A 12,604-nucleotide genomic window follows, 5' to 3' on the forward strand; every position below is an offset into this window, starting at 1 on the left:
AAAAACCTACTGATATTGTTAATTTTAGTATTGTCGATGAAGTTAGTGATATGATAGCATCAACAAAGCTATTGAAAATGCTAAATCATATTTAAAAAACAATGCACATGCTAAATCCTAAGCTACTGAATAGAACTTCACCTTTTCAACATGTTAAATGTTATTAGAAAAATACTTGACATTCTAAATATTAATTTTTAGTTATCATAGTAGAGAAATATATGTTCTTGAATAAAATGTCAAAGCTACCAGATTGAGCATATCTAATTTCAACATTAATTATACTGGGCCGCAAAAGAAGTGAACATTGCAACAGCACATACTGTAATTTGAACAAGTGTGAAAACATTGCTCAAGATGACCATGTAGTTGAGGTTATATTTATGATGCATAATGAGCAAGCTTCAATCTTACCTCTTCAAGCTCAACATCTTCGATATCATCATTGCTTGACCAAGAAGATAAGCAGAAATCAACAACACGAATACCATTGTTTATTGGAGAAAAACCAGCAAATTTGGTAAGACGTCCAAACTTGAGCATGTTTCCTAGATTTGCAGCAGACCCTCTGCAAACTTAAGCAGGATGTCTTTCATAGCAGAAGACCAGATAGACCTAGCCATCTTCAAAAAACAGCACAAAGTTGTAATAGCGAGCTTAACTGTTCCAACATCAGATTCATCTTTTCCACCTCTTCCATGAAAATCTGAACCTCCAAGTTTCAGAAGTCCATACTTCTCAGCTAGTTTGCTAAATCCTGTAAAAATAAATTATGTAGCGTTATCTAAATATATCATAATGAGTATGGATAAAATATTCTCTGTTGAATGTTGATAGAAGGGCCAATATATGATAATAAATAGAGTTAAAGTTTAGTTCATGGCAGGAGTTCTCCACTCTATCTCAATTCAACATGCATTAAGTGTACGAGACACACCATTAACTTCTCCATCACTTCTGTAGACCTCCATACCATTAAGACCAGCACCTTTTAAAGACCTGATTATTGCATCTGGGTTCTTCAGTGACCAAGGATGAGCAAGTGCAGAAAAACCCCAGTGCGACTAATTAACTGCACAACAGTCTCAGCAAATGGTTCACTTCCTCTGCCAGGAAAAAAACAAGGGCCTTGTGTTATTAACCAAAGAATTTTCAGCATAGGAAATGCTTATTTGGGATGAAGCAATAACCTGGCATATGCAGGGCCATCATTGCCGAGGTATTTGTTGAATGCTTGGCTTAAATTCTCTACATGACCCATTTCAACCATAGCCCTAGCTATGTGCAATCGGCCAGGTGCCACTCCGTCACCAGCAATTTTATTCACATGCTACCATTTATTGGCACCTTCAGTGTAGCTAGCTTTTCCAGCATGTTCTTTGCACGTAAGTATCGCCCATCTCTAATGTTCAATAGCATGCTGTCCAACTCATCACACCTTGACGGACCACACATACTATAGTATGCAAGGATATGAACAGTCTCACCTGCACCAGCAACTTCCCTTAGGGCCTGTTTGTTTCCCTTCATTTTAAGGAATTGGAATTTAACTAATGCAATAGGCTATTTTTTAGAATGTGACATTCCACAACTTTCCAAAGTGTATATATAAGTCTATTTCAAATTCATGGAGGCGAGAGATGGAAATTAATTCTATAGATTTACATGTTACTTTTCTAATGTACAATTTATAGCACACTCTTCTACTTGTTTCTCTATAACATAAATGTAGTGTATAACTATCTATCTAATATGATTTAGGATAACATACAAATACATTACATAAATAAATATATTAACTCAATTAGTTTTGTCTAAATTATAATTATTAGAATAGAATTCAATTCTAACGAAACAAACGGGGCCTTATTTCTACTACTCCTTAAGAGTGTAAGGAGGGCGTCCACATTTGCTTCACCACGGCTCCGCCCTCGCTCCCTCACCCCGCCAATCTCGCGGGCGAGCCGGGCCCGCCCCATCCGCGTAGGCCGCAGCCGTCACCAGTGTGGTCCAAGCCCGGAGATCCGCACTCCCTCGCCACGCCACCGAGCTCTGCTGCCTCGGGCCGCCGGCGCCAATCGGACCTAACCACGCCTAGATGGAGTCGTCGCCGCCCCGAGCTCCGCCCAGGTCGCGCGCTCACCTGTCAGGACGACCTGGACGAGCTCCTCCCCAGCGCCGGTGGTCGGCACTGGCAGCCGAGCTCATTCAGCGGAGCCGTGGATCCCCCGCTAATCTCGCCGCGCACGCCCTCCCTCACGTCTACAGCTACGTTACTTCTGAAGATCCAGCCGGCACACATAGACACCATCTCCGATGGAAACATCCTTATCGAGAGGTACTTTTCCCCTTGCCCTCCACTCACTCCGCTGAGATCTGATCTCGATTCGCCCCCCTTGACGAGATCTACCGTCTCTCTTGCGCAGATTTCATGGGGTTCCCGTGGAGGAGAGGCTCCACTAGCGCTCCTTCCTGGTGAAGCTCGGATCTGAGAACCTCAAAGGGTCCAAGAACGAGGAGCTCCACGTTGCCTCCCACAAGTACGTTTCATGATCATCTCTCCCTACAGACCAAATTTACCCTTTTCATTCTTATTGTTGTCATATGCTTGTGACCATTTTGGTTTTATTTAGAAATCAACCCATCTCTGATGGGAATTAGCTCCATAAAAAAACTGTGGTACTGTTATTAACTGGTTACTTCCAATTGGTGGAAGCCAGTCCATGAAGATTCTCCCTCTTCTTACGTGAAATTCCCCCTCTTTTTTAACTTGTTACTGGGCGAGGTGTTCTATCGATGATGGCTTATTTTCTGCTCTTTTTCTTGGGGTGGCGGTGGGCGGGCTTTAGATGTGATTAATCATCTTCAACATGGTGCGCGGCATGGGCATGGCAGCGATGTACTCGTGGTCCTGCAAGAGGTAATGCGACACTGCTCCTTGTCCGTGACATTTTCCTGACCTGTTTTTTCTTGGCAATCTCTTTTTCCCCCGGTGTTGATCGATCAGTCGATGGTTTCAGGAGCTACAAGAACGGGTTCGTGTGGCACGACCTTTTGGAGGACGACCTCGTCCTCCCGGCAACCGACGACGAGTACGTGCTCAAGGGCTCCGAGCTCGTGGACCAATCCCCTTCGGGTGAGCATTTCTCTTCCCCTTCTGAATTCGCATTTCCCCTTCTAAATTGTTGTGCACCGCTTAGCAAAATAATTCTCTGCGACGGTTACTTCCATTGGTGTGGTTGGTGCAAGGTGATTCTTCCCTGCGACGGCAACGCCAACAACGAACTGGGGGGTGTTGCGGCTCTGCACAACCCTTGGTTAGCCTTACTCAACCTTTGCATCCCCTCTTGCTTGCTTTCTCTAACTGTAGGGATTTGTTTTTTTCTGTGCTTTTATAGACATAGCATATATATTATTTAGGATGAGCTGTTACAGATGCATATTTAGGATGGGCTCAATCACTAGCTTTGTTTATAGAATTTTTGTTACCTCTGAAACTATTAATCTGAATAAGCAATCTGTAGAAGGGGATTAAGGTGTGTCTTGGGATCATTGTTAGGCAGCTCTCATATGAATCCAGAGGAAAAAAAACTTTAGATAAGTGCTTACACACTATACTGCGCAATGCAAACTTTTGTAAGATTTATGTTACCTGCACCTTAATGTTAACCTGCAAGAAAAAATAATAAGGAATTCTTGGTATTCAAAGCACAAAACATAGACCTTAATGTTTTAGTATTCAAAGCACCTTAATGTTAGAATACTGTGACTTAAGGCTGAAGGTTGCTGCAATCCAAATCAAGAGAAAAATCCTTTTAAATCATCTACTATACCTTTTTGCATGAACCCAGCATGTGAGGCTCAACATTTCTCAAGGTTCATTCCTAGCTCTTCAGTTATTACCTGAATCATGATGAATTGATGAGACAAGTCATTTATAATTATACATAGAAATAAAATGCACACCAGAATGATTGTTTCTGCATATCCCCCAGAATCTCCAGAAACCCCATATAGATGTCCTTCCTCATAAACATTTGTTAACCTGGGTTATAATAAAGAAAAATTACATGTCAGCCCTGAGATAAATCAACAAGAACAGATAAAACGAACTATGGTACATTCAGATAGTATACAGACAGTAAATGATCATTAAATGGATTTCTTTTCAAAACATGTGGTTGGAATAAAATTAGCTAAAGTTTGTAGATAGAAGTAGCAGTCAAACAAATTATAACCCATGTTAATAATCCTGTACTTGAGTACAGGCATAGAATGAAACACTTCACCAGTTGTCAGTACTGAATCCACCTCTGTAATTTCTTTACCATCTATTGATAAAGTGAAATCATCCCAGATGGCCTCTAGCTTCTTGTCGTAGCAGGGCATCACAGTGACATGATATACATGATACGACCTACATACCCCTTTATCAAATACTAGAAAGTAACAATACTATAAAGAATGAAAATTGTCTACTTCAGCATATAAAATACATCAGTAATACAATCTCCCATGATTGTTGGGCTTGAGGTACATCTATATAAGTTGTTGGGTAAACTGAAGTTGACTCAGTCGTTAGCTCTAAAGATGACCTACAACAGCGAGCCACTGCTACTTTTACAAAACATTTCCTGATGACAGGTCTCTTAAACCAAAATATACAAAGCAATAAATTGACAATTAGTACTAAATTAATACCAGCACAAATTAGGTACTGCTATTTTTATTTTGCTTCTCATTTATAATTGATTCAAGCCTCCAAAATAGTCGTGGCAACAGATACAATCCCAGGTTCCTTTTTCTTACATTGGTTCGTAGATTTCTGTTATTTTATCAGTGTGTATTAAAATGTATACAGATCACTACTTGCTCTGTCACACTGCAGCTGTATTCTGATTTAGGATAGGCCTCATGCAGTTTGAGTGTTTCTGGTCCTTCATTTTGACTACATAACATGTTTAGCTGTTTCTTCAATCAGGATAGGCCTCATGCAATTCGAATTACTCATTTGGGGCACTGGGTTGAATGCTTACCATCCTCTATCTTCGAAATTCATTATCTGAACGCATATATTTGTAGCTGCTCTTTCCGTTATGATTTCAGTTCATTATTTCTATGTTCTAAAATCTCTGGATTTAGTTATCATATTCGGACTGCTATACTCAGATTGTTCCACTGTTGCTACTTAGGGTTTTTCCAGCTAGCCAGTGATATGTAGCTAAGGCAGTATTACAACTAAATAAATGCTGACCTATGTGTGTACTGATAGGAATACTCATTTGGGGTAGGATGAACAAGGGCTATAATTTCTAAAATAAAAGAAATACATAGTTCTATTTGCATTTGTTCTTTTATATACATAACTTTATGTTGAATCCTGCATGTGAACCTATTTGCTTTCATCTCTCGTGATTTTATTGGCTTGAAACCTTTTGATATCATCTCTTTGGTCATACAGTGCTTTTTTGGATTACATCCTTTATGATGACAAAGAACCGCATTGTACATGTGTGCTATTTAAGTACAAAAGCTATACATCAAGAATTTGCACTATTAGAATATACTTCTCTCACCATTTTTTTTGGGTTCTGCAGTAGAGTTGTGGAGGCTAAGATCCCTATGGCAATTGTGATTCCTGTAAGGGGATCTTTGCCAATAAAGGGACTGTGTCGACGATTGACCCCATTTTTTCCCATCATTCATAACGATATTAGCAACGAGATACCTGTTCATATGCAAAGAATGTTGTATGTCGTGTTAGCATCACTTTTAGGTATGTATTGGTTTACCCTTTATCTGAAATGCTATTCTTAGTACTTACTAGTGCTTCATGTTTTCACCATGCAATAATGGTACCTTCATCACATTGCAAAAGTTATTGATGCGTATCCTGATATATGTCTGGTAAGGTTGGTATTTGCTTGTTTTGGAACATAATCTGTGTTACCGCTGCCTGAGCAAAAGGGTCATGTACGTGATAAAAACTTGGTTCACGGCCATGTGCATCTGTTGGTGAAGAGATGATGGCAATTTAAATTAATTATATAAAAGAAAGAATTTATGTTGTTTTGTTTCTTGGTGCAGGTCCTAAGATATGGTTTCTCGCAATCATATACTTCATTCTCGGATGCCTCCAGTGCCTACTACCTTTGGTATGGCCACTATACCGTGCAATGAGGTAAATGTGATGTTTCCCATTAGTTGTTTCCTCCCTACAAAAAATATTTCATTCAACGGGTTTATACTTTGAAGGCATATTAAGCATCGCCCTACCTCATATAAGTTTCTATCTACAACACATGTGTACAGGGACGAGAGCACTCATAAGTTCGGATGGTTTTTCCTCTTCTACATGGTGAGCTTCCGGTAACGTTATTGTATTAGAATGTGTGCAGATAACGCACACAGGTTCATGCTCATGCTGACCCCACACAGGTTCATATCGCCTTTTGCGTCTATGTAGTTGTTTCTCCTTCAATTCTCTTTGTGGAAAAACGTTAATGTAAGTTACATTTTTAATTTTTGCACCTCTCACTATTGTTTTGACATCTTTCTTTCTTGAAAACTCGTGAACCTGAATTGTAATGCGATTTTCTTCCACCTATCTACCCGTCATGTAGTGGGATTTTCCCGGCAATCAGCTTGATAGACGAGAACGTCATTGCCGGGGTGAGTGAGTCTACCGCTATTATTCAGTCCAAGTCCAGTAAACCAGAATTCCACATGATATGATTGTACCTATATTTATTTCCTGAAGAGACAAACGAAACATACATCAAAAGCAAGTCCTTGTCTATTATTTTTGACCTCTAGATCTTCTACTTCATTGGCTTTGCATTGTTCTGCCTAGAGGCTTTTCTGAGCATGTGGGTCATTCAGGTGAAGTTACTGCCTACCGCTTCTTTATTCATCTCCCTTGATAGTTTCAGTTGGTTGTGAACTGTAAGCTTTGTGTCCCTAACCAAACTCACAAGGATCAGTACAACAACGTTCCTAGCTTTTTATGCACATTGAGTGCCATATGTCATTAGAAAATCTCTAAGAGCATAGATTTAATTGTGACTAACAGTTAGCCAGATGTTGCTTCAGTCATTACATGGCCACAAAAAAGATCAATTAGTCTTGAGAAGATTACCTCCAGCTGTCATCCATGTTGCTGCTGCAAAAGCCTCTAAGAGTTCCATGGCATGTACAGTATATAGGCTTGTTGTTCTCTGATTTTATGAACCCTGTTGAAAATTATGGATACCTTTCTTCCATGGAGCCGGTAGCACATTAATGTTTCTATGTTCATAGCAAATGGCTCTAAGAATGTGTGTCCAGCTTGGTGCTTGAACCTTTTCAATTTGCACACTTGGGTTCTATTTATTCTGTTATATGCTTGTGTACTCTTCATCCTGCCCCTATGCTAAACTACCAACTATTCCAAAAGCATAGTAGCTTAATAATATGCTGACAGACCCATCTGAGTAGAGGACCATTGGAGTTGGGTGGTACCTTCTCTTAGGGGTGCGCATCACCTGTTCGACAGAATGTGTGGGTCAATTTGCAAATGTCTGTCTTAGCATTGGGTACTTGGTAGTCCAGAAGTTAGCCTATCCAAAAGAGCACAATCGGCGTCATCCTGTAGCAGAAATAGTTTCGTTTTTTTAGTACGCCTTCATGGTTATTCCATAGAGTGGATGCACGTTCAGTGCTTTAATTTAGTTTTCAAATTTCTTTTGCACCTTCAATTCATAGTGAGACATCGAGTTATAGTTCTAGCAAACTCTCTGTATGACTGCACCTAAACATTTTTATTTGAAGGTTATTTGATATTCATTTTTAGCTTGCAGTTTAGAAATGGTCTTTGGATTCCCTGGTAGCCAAGGTTACTGAAGGGTAATAGAACATCTTGACCAACGAATTTGTAATATTTACTCTGTTTGGTTATCAATGTTTACTTGCTATTTAAGTTTTGTTTGATCTTCAACTTTTTCTCAATGTTTGATTGTCAACTTTTTCTATACCAGAATCGATGTACAATCGTGTGAAATTGTATTACAGGAGTGCACATGTATCTGCTGAAGTTTTTAGAAGTTGATAGTTTTATATACTTGATTGTTATGACAAAAATGTTTTATTCATAAAGAAATCTGTCGGTGTATTGCTACCAAAATTCGCTATTAAGTTTGAGAGATCTGATTGATGAGGTGAGATCTTAAAGGCACTACTATATGTTTCTGTAATTGTTAATTTTAGTAGGATATAGTCTCACCACATTGTTATTGTCCATGCTAGATTCTATCGATTGATGCTGATGTTAGTGAAGTTGAGTTTGGGAAGAAGGTAATTGTTGGCATCGATCCGGGCACCAAACACGGGAATGGACCGCCTGGCGGGGCTCTCTGCGGAGGCGCGGACGGTCCGCGACACAGGGCCGGACGGTCCGTGACTTGGCGCAGGAACGGCTCCTCCTCTGCACACTTCAGGACGGTCCGTGTAACACCCTGAATTCTGAGGTATAAAATTTCTTCTCCAAATGCCTATCAAATTCATGTGTTACCCTGTCGCCGACAATTCTCTGGTGGTAATGTGATTTTAAAAGTATTGTTATCTATTGTTTGTACAGGTGAAACTAACACATCCTTGTCGTCGTGCTGATTCCAGATCAAGGGGTAGTGATCCGGAAGGTGGCTATGGTTTTTGTAAGTACGAGGCTCAAGATCTTGTTCAACGAAGGTGGCTATGGTACTTTTGATCCTCTGTTTCTCAACTTGATTGCATCTATGCAAGTGCTACAACCAGATTGAAGCCGAGTCTGCTACTAGCATGGCACCTATGTGGACCCTCTGCAATATTTGTATGATAGGATGTGTCATGCGTGAGTTGATATATGTTAACTGAATTGGCAAAACACTTGATATATGTTAAAATATGTTGACCCCAATGATCCTACCAAGATCTTCCTTTGGCATGATATATGTTTCATACAATTTTTTTTACTCCCGTCGCAACGCACGGGCACTCACCTAGTAGACAATGAAATTGAGAATATAATGAAATTAAAGAAGTATTGAACAACAAAGGAACTTCTCCCTTATGGACTCCTTGGATTTGCAAGCACATGCACATTATGCGTTCCCAGGAACAGGCACGACTTGTCAGATGATATGCGTGAATCCACAATGTCCAAGAATACCTTACAAAACATAGGATATGTTACAAATGGGACATTTACAGTTACATATTTTGTGGTTAATGAGAAACATTATAGGAGGCTGATCATATTGGTCTCGACTAAAGTTGAATCCACTGTGAACTATTCAATTTTATTCAGTCCCCCTAGGCAAACGAACAAGAGTGACAAGTTCACTACTTCAAGCCAACGACAGTCTCGATTTGTTTTCTAGAAATTGCAATGGAACAATGTATTCTTTTTCATGTTTTTTATATAGGATAAAAAGTCGGGATACAAATATTCTGGGAAAATAGATTGTTTTTTGAGAAGAGAGAAAAATCATGCCTTAAACAGCGTGCAATCAATTCTGACTAAGTTTTTTTTCTAGAATAGCCAAAATAAACCTGCCAAAGCTTTAGCTTACATGTGGTCATCCTCAAGCTTTCCTACATTGTCACAATTTTTACGCTTGGACAATAAATGGTTTATTAAAGGATTTTTTTAAAAAAGTAAAGAGTCAGTACTACAATTATTAGCATCAGTGCACAACTAATAACAAACTGGTTTCACAGAGAAAAATAGCAAGAAAAAAACATCCAAATAATTCTAAAATATGTGCATTCAAAGTAAAGTTACGGTTTTTAAAAATGGAGAAGAATAAAAAAGTAGAAATCTGAAAATATATGAATTACCTTTTTGCTGGTAGCAGCATCTATTGCTTGCTTCAACAAAGACATGACTACTTAATTGACATGCTGCAAAGAAGCAGACTTGTACCAAGAAAATGGAACTTGTTTAAAAGTGCCAATTTGTTTTTACCTAAGAAATCGAACTGTCAAGTTGGACTGGTACTACTCAGATGTAAATGTGATAGCGTTAGATTGAAAAAATCAATCTTTTTAAAGATAAAGACCATTCATCACCTGATTGATAAAGTCTTCACTATACATGTATGCATGCATATCTTTCATAGCCTTCACGTCCGACAACCATATGTAACAATGCAACACTTAATTTGAATGTGTTGAATTTTTCTGAGACTTCACCTCTTTCAATGTATTCTGGCGGCTGGTTAGATTCTAAATTTTGTGATTGTTTGGCTAGCAGGTTAGATTCTAATTTAAAAAGCCATTCATATCATTAGAGGTTGCGTCATCAGGGGCTGCACAAACAAAATTGTCAGGGATGTGCAATAAAAACTGGGAAAGAGGCAAAAGATGCTCCAGTATATTTGATCAGTCCACCATGCACTACTTAAATCGGCAAGCAATAACAAATTTTGTAGTGCAATGGCTACCTTGTTTGCTCCTCTTATAGCAGCATGCAAAGACTTTTCCTAATGGATGTTTAGGAACAGGAATGAGCTTCCCCACGAATGCCAGCGGCAAGCTGCAGAGCAATAATGGAATGATCAGACGCAATAGAGGGAAAGAAACATGTCATGGTTCTACCAATTTCATCAGCAAGCATATGAAAACCTTACCTGAAGAAAGCAAGAGCTAACGATACAAAATAAATAACAGTAGAGAATACAAAATATATTTGCAAAATAGATTATGAATTTTTTTCTAAGTCGTCGATGCTTTAGTCCTGCAAAGAACAAATGAAATTGCATCTATCAAGGTAGTTGATCTGCTATTGGACTCACAATGTGAAAAAACAAAAAAACGAGCATGACCTGCTTCTGTACACCAAGAGAAAACTGCAGTTTGGCCTATTTTAAAAATCATGTGAAAATACAACTCTGACTCTGATTGCCATGAAACCAGAACCACATCTTCCCCTGACTCGATTGTTACCCATTTCCAAAATGAAGGCATCATACCCTACTGGCAGAATTCTTAGCAGCTTTTGTTTTGAAGTTGGTTATTGAACAAACTTAGATTAACAGGATACTACACAATATTGTCATAGTGTGTGAGGTAGTAGTTCCCACTAATAATGTGAAGACACCATTGTGGTGATATATATGGTGACCCAGTTAACCTTAACAAACAGTAGACTGATAGCTAACACTAATTCGGTCTGAAGCAACCTTACCTGCACTCTTTTTTTGAATAACCAAAGCAGACCAACATGTTGAAACTATCAGTCTGCTTTGTTTATCGCATCAAAACATGTTGATTTTCAAGCAGAGAAAAATTTGCAGAGATAGAAACTTACGTGGTGACAAGGTTGGCAAGTCTCCCTAAGCTCTGCGACAACCCCGAGTTGCTCCAGAACACTCCACCCATTGACATGGACACCAATGGAGTCGCCATATACTCTCAGTCTCCGACTTCTCCAACACAAGGCTCACAATTCCTTTCCTGTGGGATGTGAATCAATCAGCAATAGATTGTTTTTGTTGTTGACATGGCAGCAAAGTACTTCAAAAATCAAAACTGAACCTAAGGTTTGCCATCCTAATTTTGTCTATTTCAGCTAAGGGACCATAGGTGATAGGTGGTGGGTGCGCCTGCACGCCTATGCATAGGCATCTTGTATGCACACATAGTAGCAACCATACAGGGAGCCTTGAGCAACAATTTCACGTCGTTTGATAGCATCCCTTATTCCCTTTCTTTTGGCTAGAACTAATCCCAACCTAGAGCATAGCTCAGACGCATACAAAGGCAATGGTCTTACCTTGCTCCGAAAGGAGTAGCCTCTGATACTTCACTTTGCTGCAGGCGAAGACCCTGAAGACGGCGGTGGATAGCACGACCTACACAAAGTCGTCAAACGCGAGCCAGTAGCACATGGTGGCTCCCTCGGTCAGCGATAGCGCGCCCGCGGGTAGTAGAGAAGCTACCTATCAAAACATCATCTGTCATCTCCCTGGGCTTCTCTCTGGCCAGCGCAAAAAGAGCATCAACCCCATCATTATCATCGGCCCAGGAGGGGAACTCACAGTAGCGGAAGCCAATCTCTTGGGGATGTAGCCGGTGCAGCGCCACAGGGCAGCGGAAAAGGCCGGGGCGCCGCGGAAAAGAGCGTCGTCGCCCCCGCCAGGAAGCCTGTGGACGTGGATGCGGGCTGGGAGCAGGACCTCGGCCCAGCGGTGGTACAGCGGAGGCGGGCGGTGGGTTGGTAGCTCAGCGAGGAGCTCAGCAACCTCGGCCTCGTCGGCGGAGGAAAGCACGCGCTTGGACCTCCGGCATTTGTGGCAGGAGAAGGATGTGTGGACGCCACGGACATAGTGTGCGCACCGCGTGTGCACCCACACGCTGCACTCGTCGCAGCTGACCATCTCCTCGCCGTCGTCGAATGTGACGTCGCAGGAACAGTCCACCATCCATGAACCGTCCACCCAATCATCGGTGGGGTTAGGAGCGGGGATGGGAGGCACCATGGACGCTGCCGCCATGGCAAGGTGGGTCTATGGTGGCTCCAGTCGGTGCAGGCAGCCGCCCTTCATCGGCGGCGAGTGGGGAACCCTAATCTCCGGATCGATGCGGA

General features: G+C 40.8%; 2 pseudogenes; one reads left to right on the forward strand and one right to left on the reverse strand.

The window, feature by feature from the left end:
* Positions 1-282: 282 nt before the first annotated feature.
* Positions 283-1,979, reverse strand: LOC103638753 (3',5'-nucleoside bisphosphate phosphatase-like; annotated as a pseudogene).
* Positions 1,980-5,833: 3,854 nt separating this feature from the next.
* On the forward strand, positions 5,834-8,743 carry LOC109942574 (secretory carrier-associated membrane protein 4-like; annotated as a pseudogene).
* The last annotated feature ends 3,861 nt before the right edge of the window (positions 8,744-12,604 follow it).

This window comes from Zea mays, chromosome 9 (assembly GCF_902167145.1).
Source record: "Zea mays cultivar B73 chromosome 9, Zm-B73-REFERENCE-NAM-5.0, whole genome shotgun sequence".
NCBI classification, from domain to species: Eukaryota; Viridiplantae; Streptophyta; class Magnoliopsida; order Poales; family Poaceae; genus Zea; species Zea mays.